Below are 7,088 nucleotides of genomic sequence, written 5' to 3' on the forward strand. Positions count from 1 at the left end.
ATATCTGCTAATATTTGAATATTTTCCATTAGTTATTATCGTAATGATTAATATATCAAAGTATCCACCTTGCTCTGCCCATGCTGTAGTTATAGTGGGTTGACTAAAATAGATTATGTATCTTTTTATTCTTGGAGAATCTGAACAAGTAGGTTTTTTTTTTTTTTCAATTTCAAGTTTTTATTTATTTATTTAGCTTACAAAAGAAGTTTAATACATTGTGATCGCTGAACAGAAAACAAATACATGTTTTATTTTTCTCTGGTAATATGAATATTAAGTATTATTTTAACATAATTGTAAAAGAAACAAATTATATTCGTTTTTAACTTATTTGAATATACAGTATTTGCAAAATAACATAATTGTTATTTTTTTCACATACCGCATTAACAACAACATCAGACAAAACACAGGGATTTGAGTTGGCCACAAGTATGGCGAAAGTCAAGAACGTGACAGGGCTGCTGAGCAGATGATGACATCTTTGCCACAATGGATGTGGAGTGGCCACAGGATGTGAAATAAATCAGAACTATGTTTAATAAAATGCACATTTATATTTTAAAGTTAATAAGGACTTAATTTGGTGTAAAAGTTGAAAATAAAACAGATTATAGTTCAGAACAACTTGCCACAGGAAATTTCATGACTAAATGTAAAACTTAACATGTCCTTTCTCTAAAATACACAATGAAAAAGAAAATGTATAAAACAAAGCAAGATGCATAAAAACATTTATAGGTAAGTGATATGGAAAATAAACCCTATAATTTGAAAAGTCATCGCATATACCAGGCATCACAGTAGAATTCACAAATGCCGGAAGTCACTTCAATAAAGAAAAGAAAACCAATTAGTTTTTCCTTGACATAGTCCCAATAAGCACACGGACTTCACACTTTTTGAGGAGGCTTTCATTAATCCCCTACCACACTCCTTCTTTTTATTCTTTGTTTCCACTCCTTTCAAAAAAAACGTGAAATCAATGAGGAAACATGCACCAAGCATTACGGCTTTCATTTTCACATCAAGGTCTAAAGGGAGCTGGATACCAAAGCTAGAAGCATCTGTAAATGCCTCTCTCCAAAACCAGTCCACTGCTTGGAAATCTTGCCAACTGTAGTTTCTTCATCCAGAGATTTAATCTCAAAGTCAACATCTGCACAACAGCTGCACCCAACACATGGACCAATAACTTTTAGTGCATCCTCTCTCCTCTCATTTTGAATTGTAAACCTTGGCAGGCATGGATGCCGGGTCTGAGTAACATAACCTACAGGTACACGAGGAGGAGCGTGGACTTCAATCTCCTGAAGGCAGCAAGGGCAACAACAGCTGTCACACCTTAGTGGTCTCTCCAAAGTTATAGCTTCTTGGCCCATATTATCAATAATCCTCATGGTAAAAGGCCGAGAAACCCCACAGCAATTCCGGGTACAGCAGTCTGTATCCTCTGCTGCAAAGTAAATCTTCTGTCCAAAGCTGTTCTTAATTTCATATTTGTTATTAGTTTCAAAACCTGTTATGACTTCCAGAAGCTCAATTTGTTGGTGAACCAGTATCTGATCTATCTGCCTTAAACACTCCAATCCGGGTGGACAGCCTGATGGAGGTGTGGTGCTGGCATCCATGGTACCCCCGCAGGTCCACCTGGTTGATTATACACAGGCTGGGGTTGGACAGGAAACCCTACTGGGCCAGCACCTGAATAACCAGCTGGTGGAATCGAGTAGCCAGCCTGAGGGCCAGGATAGCCAATCTGGGGGTCAGGGTAGCCAGTATGTCCTGCAGGTCCTTGGGGTGCTGCTGAAGGACATTGAGGGGGATAGTCAGATGGTAAATGTGTTCCTGGGTGAGGAGCATTCATTTGTCCATTTTGCTTTTCCATGATTTACAGAGTTCTGTGGCTGCGGGTGCTCCATGCCGCCGAGAACCTCCGGGGTGTGGGAACGCTCTCGGTTTCGTTTCCTGGATCCTAGGTATGCCACAAGTTTTTACTTAAATTCTAGTTAGTTGATATATATGGTAAAATTGGTTTCAGATATAGGATTTAGTGACTCATCCTTAAGTATAACACCCAGTGCTCATCACAAGTGCCCTCCTTAATACCTGTCACCCATTTAGCCCATCCCCCATCCAACTCCCTCTATCAACCCTCAGTTTGTTCTCTGTAGTTAAGACTCTCTTTGGGTTTGCTTCCCATTCTTTATTTTTTTCTCCCTTCCCCTATGTTTGTCTGTGTTGTTTTGTTGTTTCTTAAATTCCACATATGAGTGAAATCATATGGTGTTTTCCTTTCTCGGATTGACTTATTTCGCTTAGCATAATACACTCTAGCTCCATCTGCATCATTGCCAATGGCAACATTTCATTCTTTTTAATGGCTGAGTAATATTCCATTGTATGTATATACCACCTTTTCTTTATCCAATAATCAGTTGATGGACATTCGGGCTCTTTCTGTAGCTGGGCTATTGTTGATAATGTTGCTATGAACACAGGGATGCATATGCCTCTTCAAATCAGTATTTTGTATCCTTGGGTAAATACACAGTAGTGCAATTGCTGGATCTTAGGGTAGTTCAATTTTTAACTTTTTGAGGAACTTCCAGGCTATTTTGCAGAGCGGCTGCACCAATTTGCATTCCCACCAACAGTGTAAGAAGGTTCCCTTTTCTCCACATCCTTGCCAGCATCTATTATTTCCTGTGTTATTAATTGAACAAGTAGCTTTCTAAAGGCAATATTGAATTTATTTTCAAAATTTTAATTCTTCAAAATGTAGGAATTTCAAAGCCTAAGAAACAATAGTGTCATTTTAGCTGTATAAATGTCTTAAAAACATTTTTGATAAATTAATTTTGCCCGGACATGTGTTTTAAGGCAAACTTGCTCCCAATTAGACAAAGCACACAGGTCTAGGAACCAAGAGTAGAAGTGGGGGTGTCCACTGATACCTGGGCTCTGTTGCACTCAATATTTTAGAATCCACGTGAGCAGTGCCCCCACAGGACTGCAATGGTTCTATGAAAACTAAAGCTGAGACTCGATACCTGGCTACTTGGAGTTCTACATACTATTGAACAAAGAGGCAAATAGGCAAGGGGAAGGGGAACTGGTTGGAGTCACTGATTTTGGCTATCAGGGACATGTAAGGTTGTCAATATGTAATGGGGACAAGAAAAAGTATAGATGGAACCTAAGTTGTACATCTGCCAAGCTGCAAAAAATTAATGAAGCCAACGACATCGTTATATTGGAAGGGCCCCCAAAGCCAAACCCTGGCGAAATAAGATGCTCTCTGAAAGAAAAGGGAAAATGAAGTAGATGGTGAAGAGGAAAGTCACACATACCATGTATCATAAACAGCTTGTGAAAAGTTATAGATGGGACTATTGTTGCCTTTACTTGTATTTACTTCTTTATTTTGCCATATATTTCAAGTAATTTTCTCCCTTTCTTTCCTACCACACTGTTGTGTATGTGTTGTTAGCGAGGAGATTATATCATCACTAGAGGAGAAATAAAATACCACCAAGAATAAATATTCAATTTGGAATTGACTGCAGAAACTATTGAGACATTGGGCCATTTCCCTTTGGGAAGATGAGCACATTTTTTTACCCTATAATGGGTCCGTGTTATTAGGCAGGAGGATTATTTTAATGTGTAGATGTTTATTTTAACATAAGTGACAAATGGTGCATGTGGGTGTTAAGAAAGCAAAGTGGTAGATAGCAGGGAGTTCTTGCCATTTTGTTGGGTGCCCAGCATCTGAATCTTTTTTTTTCCATTTCAAACCTCACTCACAAATGAATCAGTCTTGGTGGGGGCAGAGTTCCGCCTGCCCTTGTTATGGTAAATGGGGCATACATTCCATTTCTTACCTGGCTTCTAGGAGTGAGCATATGACCTAGCTTTGTCCCAACATAAGCCCAACTGGAACTTTGAATCTGGGGAAATACAAGAACAAAGTTATCCAGGGGACGAAGATTATTTCCTGGGGTGGTGGTAAGTGTCCAGTGGGTAGGGTCCAGCAGTCTCAGTGCTAGTGCAAGAGGTTTTAGCAGCATAATCTTAATCAGAGTATTTCTGAGCCAAGGCTCTTCTGCTTACATTTCCTTGATTCCTTACCATTTTCCAAATCCAGTTCTCCATATTTCTTAGAGTCAGTAGGTTAACTATTAATTTCCTTTCTGTTTGAATATGCCAGAATCAGCTTCTGTCATCCACAACAGGATCTCTGAACAGTATAAAACACAAAGTACACATCACAGGACTTTGTAGACGCACATTAAACAGTGATGTCTTTGCCCCTTCCTTTCCTTCTTGCTTCCCTCCCAGTTGCATTAAAAGCTCTTTAGATGTTGATTTCTCTAAACCCTCCAAAAGGAGTTTAGTATGTTGCTTTGTACAAATAGCAGTTAATATTGGCTCGTGCCTAAACTGCACACTTAGCGAAGTGGAATTCATCACTAATTCCTCAAAGGTTCTAGATAGTGGGAGAAATAAGCCCACCGACCCAATCCAAGGAGGGACCGACTTGGCCCAACCTGAAGTGAGGCTTTAATCAATGTTCTTGCAAGCGGGTGTCTGATGGACAGGCACGATCTGGGCAGTCACAGCAGACAATTTATCTCCTACTGTGCAAGTCCCTCCCCTTAATCCTCATTGGCTGAGTACTACGGCGGTTATAGCCTTACCCGGAAGTCGCGTAGGCCCATGGAAGGCAAAAAGTACATTCCTTGAGGTGACACACAGACTTCAGTTCTTTGGCGCATGCCCATTGCAAAGCCCGTGACAATAAGCTGGTAAAATAGAGAGGGGAAGATGAACCAGAACCAGGAAGTGAAGTGTCCAAGGGTTTGGAACTCCATTTTTGGTGGGGCGAGGCGGGGTGGGGGAGGGGAAGGTTGTAAACCCATTGTTAACTAGACAGCACTGCTTTTATTTGGTATTTCTGAAAATGAATCCTCTCACCCCTCACAGATAGCATGCATGATAATACAAAACTGCACTGGCAAGCAAACTGAAAACAGAACTGGTGATGTAGTTGTGGCTAGCTTCTTTGGTTACAATGTTGATAACGCGTAGATGGCAGGAAGAGTTCAGTATGTTTATTTTTACCTAACAAACAATATGGGAATTCCTTCTTGAAATTTTGCTTGGAGCCATAAATTTCTAAGAATGACTGATTAAAAATAATCCTCCTACACACAAAAGAGGGGAAAAAATAAACTGTGGTAAATTTTTTTCTTTAGTGATACGCTTGAAAGTTACTTCCTTTCTTTCTTTGAAGGCTGTGACGATGAGAAGCCATCTTGGAGGCTGCCGTGAACAGGAGGGTTTGAGAAGTCCTCTTTATGGAGGTCACATTTGAATGGAAATCCAAATGATTAGACAGAATTAGCCATTCCAAGCACCAGTGCAGAGGGTCCAGGCCGAGGAAGAGCAGGTATACCCCCAGCATTCCTGTCCTTGACTCCTACCCTCCCCTTTTGCCTTCTTCATCCAGGCTTTGTGCTCCCCCAACATTTTTTCCTTCTTAGGCTATGGAACTGACATTCAATTTGGAGTTAAAACATCCTTCATTAGAGATGTGCTACTTTCCACAGCACAGTCTTTAACATTATTATTGTTATTTTTAATTTTTTTAATGTTTGTTTTTAAGAGAGAAAGAGAGAGAGAGTGAGTAAGGGAGGGGCAGAGAGAGAGGGAGACACAGAATCTGAAGCAGGCTCCAGGCTCCGAGCTGTCAACACAGAGCCCAACCCGGGACTTGAACTCACAAACCGCAAGATCATGACCTGAGGCGACATCAGACGCTTAACCAGCTGAGCCACCCAGGCGCCCCAGTCTTTAACATTATTAAACAGAATACTTAGTGTCTCAGCATGAAGCATTTGCAGCTGGTTTCTCCAGCCATGCCCAGAGGTATCCAAAGGGAAATGATTAGGTTCTTGACTTTGAAATGCTCATTAAAGTGACACCTTGCAAAACGATGATATCTACCCTAAAAACAAATTCCCATTCCCACCACTCAATCTATCAGATGTAAATTTCTGGCAGCTGAAGTATCACCATTCCATCTATCCTTCCAATTATGAAGCTTTCGGAGCGAGTTCAGACCACCCAGCTACCTAATGAAGAAGAATTTTAATTATTAAAAGGGACACTTCCGTGTCTTTTCTTTTTGGGTAGCTTTTAGTATCATTGCATGGTCAACTAAACTGCCATTCTGCCTCACTGCCAGACATCGTCAGGTCTTACTGCATTTTTTAATAAGTACTAGTATATAATAACTAATGAAGTCATTATTTAAATAACAGTTAATCGAAGGCTAAGGCAAGAACACAAGTTTTCCCACCTCCAGAGGAGCTAGCTGGCCCTATACCCCACTGACCACTCTGCTTCTTGCGTCATTGAGAACACTGGTTGTCAATGCAACTCTAATGCTTTTTGAAACCTCGATCAGTAGAAGCTGGAAAAACTTTTTAAAACGTAGCAAACATTTCTGCTAAAATAGAGGCTCAGCTTATTTCTGAGCCATACTATTATTTCTCAAAAACCCTCTTGAATGGATAATTGAGTTATACAAATGTAAATCAAGCATCTGTGGGTGGATCTGCAGGCGGGAGGACATTGTTGCAGAATGCTCTGTCTGATGATGCAAAATGTACCATGTCCTCAAGCCCAGGCCATGCCTCTGAGACTTGGCTTTGTGATTTTTTTTGGAGGGTTTCTAAGATTATGAATGGAGAGCCTGCTGCTGACAAAACTCTTGCGTGAACTTGTGAAGCTGCATAGGCTCTTCCTTAAGTAGTTTGTGGGGCTTAGTTTTGTTTTTGCATGCGATGCACAGACCTGGAGTGACACTGCGTTATTATGTTTGGTGTCATTGTGCTGATGGGGTCATGATGCAAGGCCACCCTCCTGTGGTCAAGGGCAGGACTTTCCTGTGAAGGAGACATTTCTTCTTTAGTTATTCTTGAGCAAGAGGAGCCAATCATAGGACCTTAGACTTGAAGAAGGGTAAAAATCATTCTTTCTTAACTTGTCTTAAGTGACCTATACTCCTAGGCACA

General features: G+C 40.6%; 1 pseudogene; it reads right to left on the reverse strand.

Annotated features, from left to right (window-relative positions):
• Nucleotides 1-928: 928 nt before the first annotated feature.
• Nucleotides 929-1,900, reverse strand: LOC125938967 (phospholipid scramblase 1-like; annotated as a pseudogene).
• Nucleotides 1,901-7,088: the final 5,188 nt, after the last annotated feature.

This window comes from Panthera uncia, assembly GCF_023721935.1.
Source record: "Panthera uncia isolate 11264 chromosome B2 unlocalized genomic scaffold, Puncia_PCG_1.0 HiC_scaffold_24, whole genome shotgun sequence".
NCBI lineage: Eukaryota > Metazoa > Chordata > Mammalia > Carnivora > Felidae > Panthera > Panthera uncia.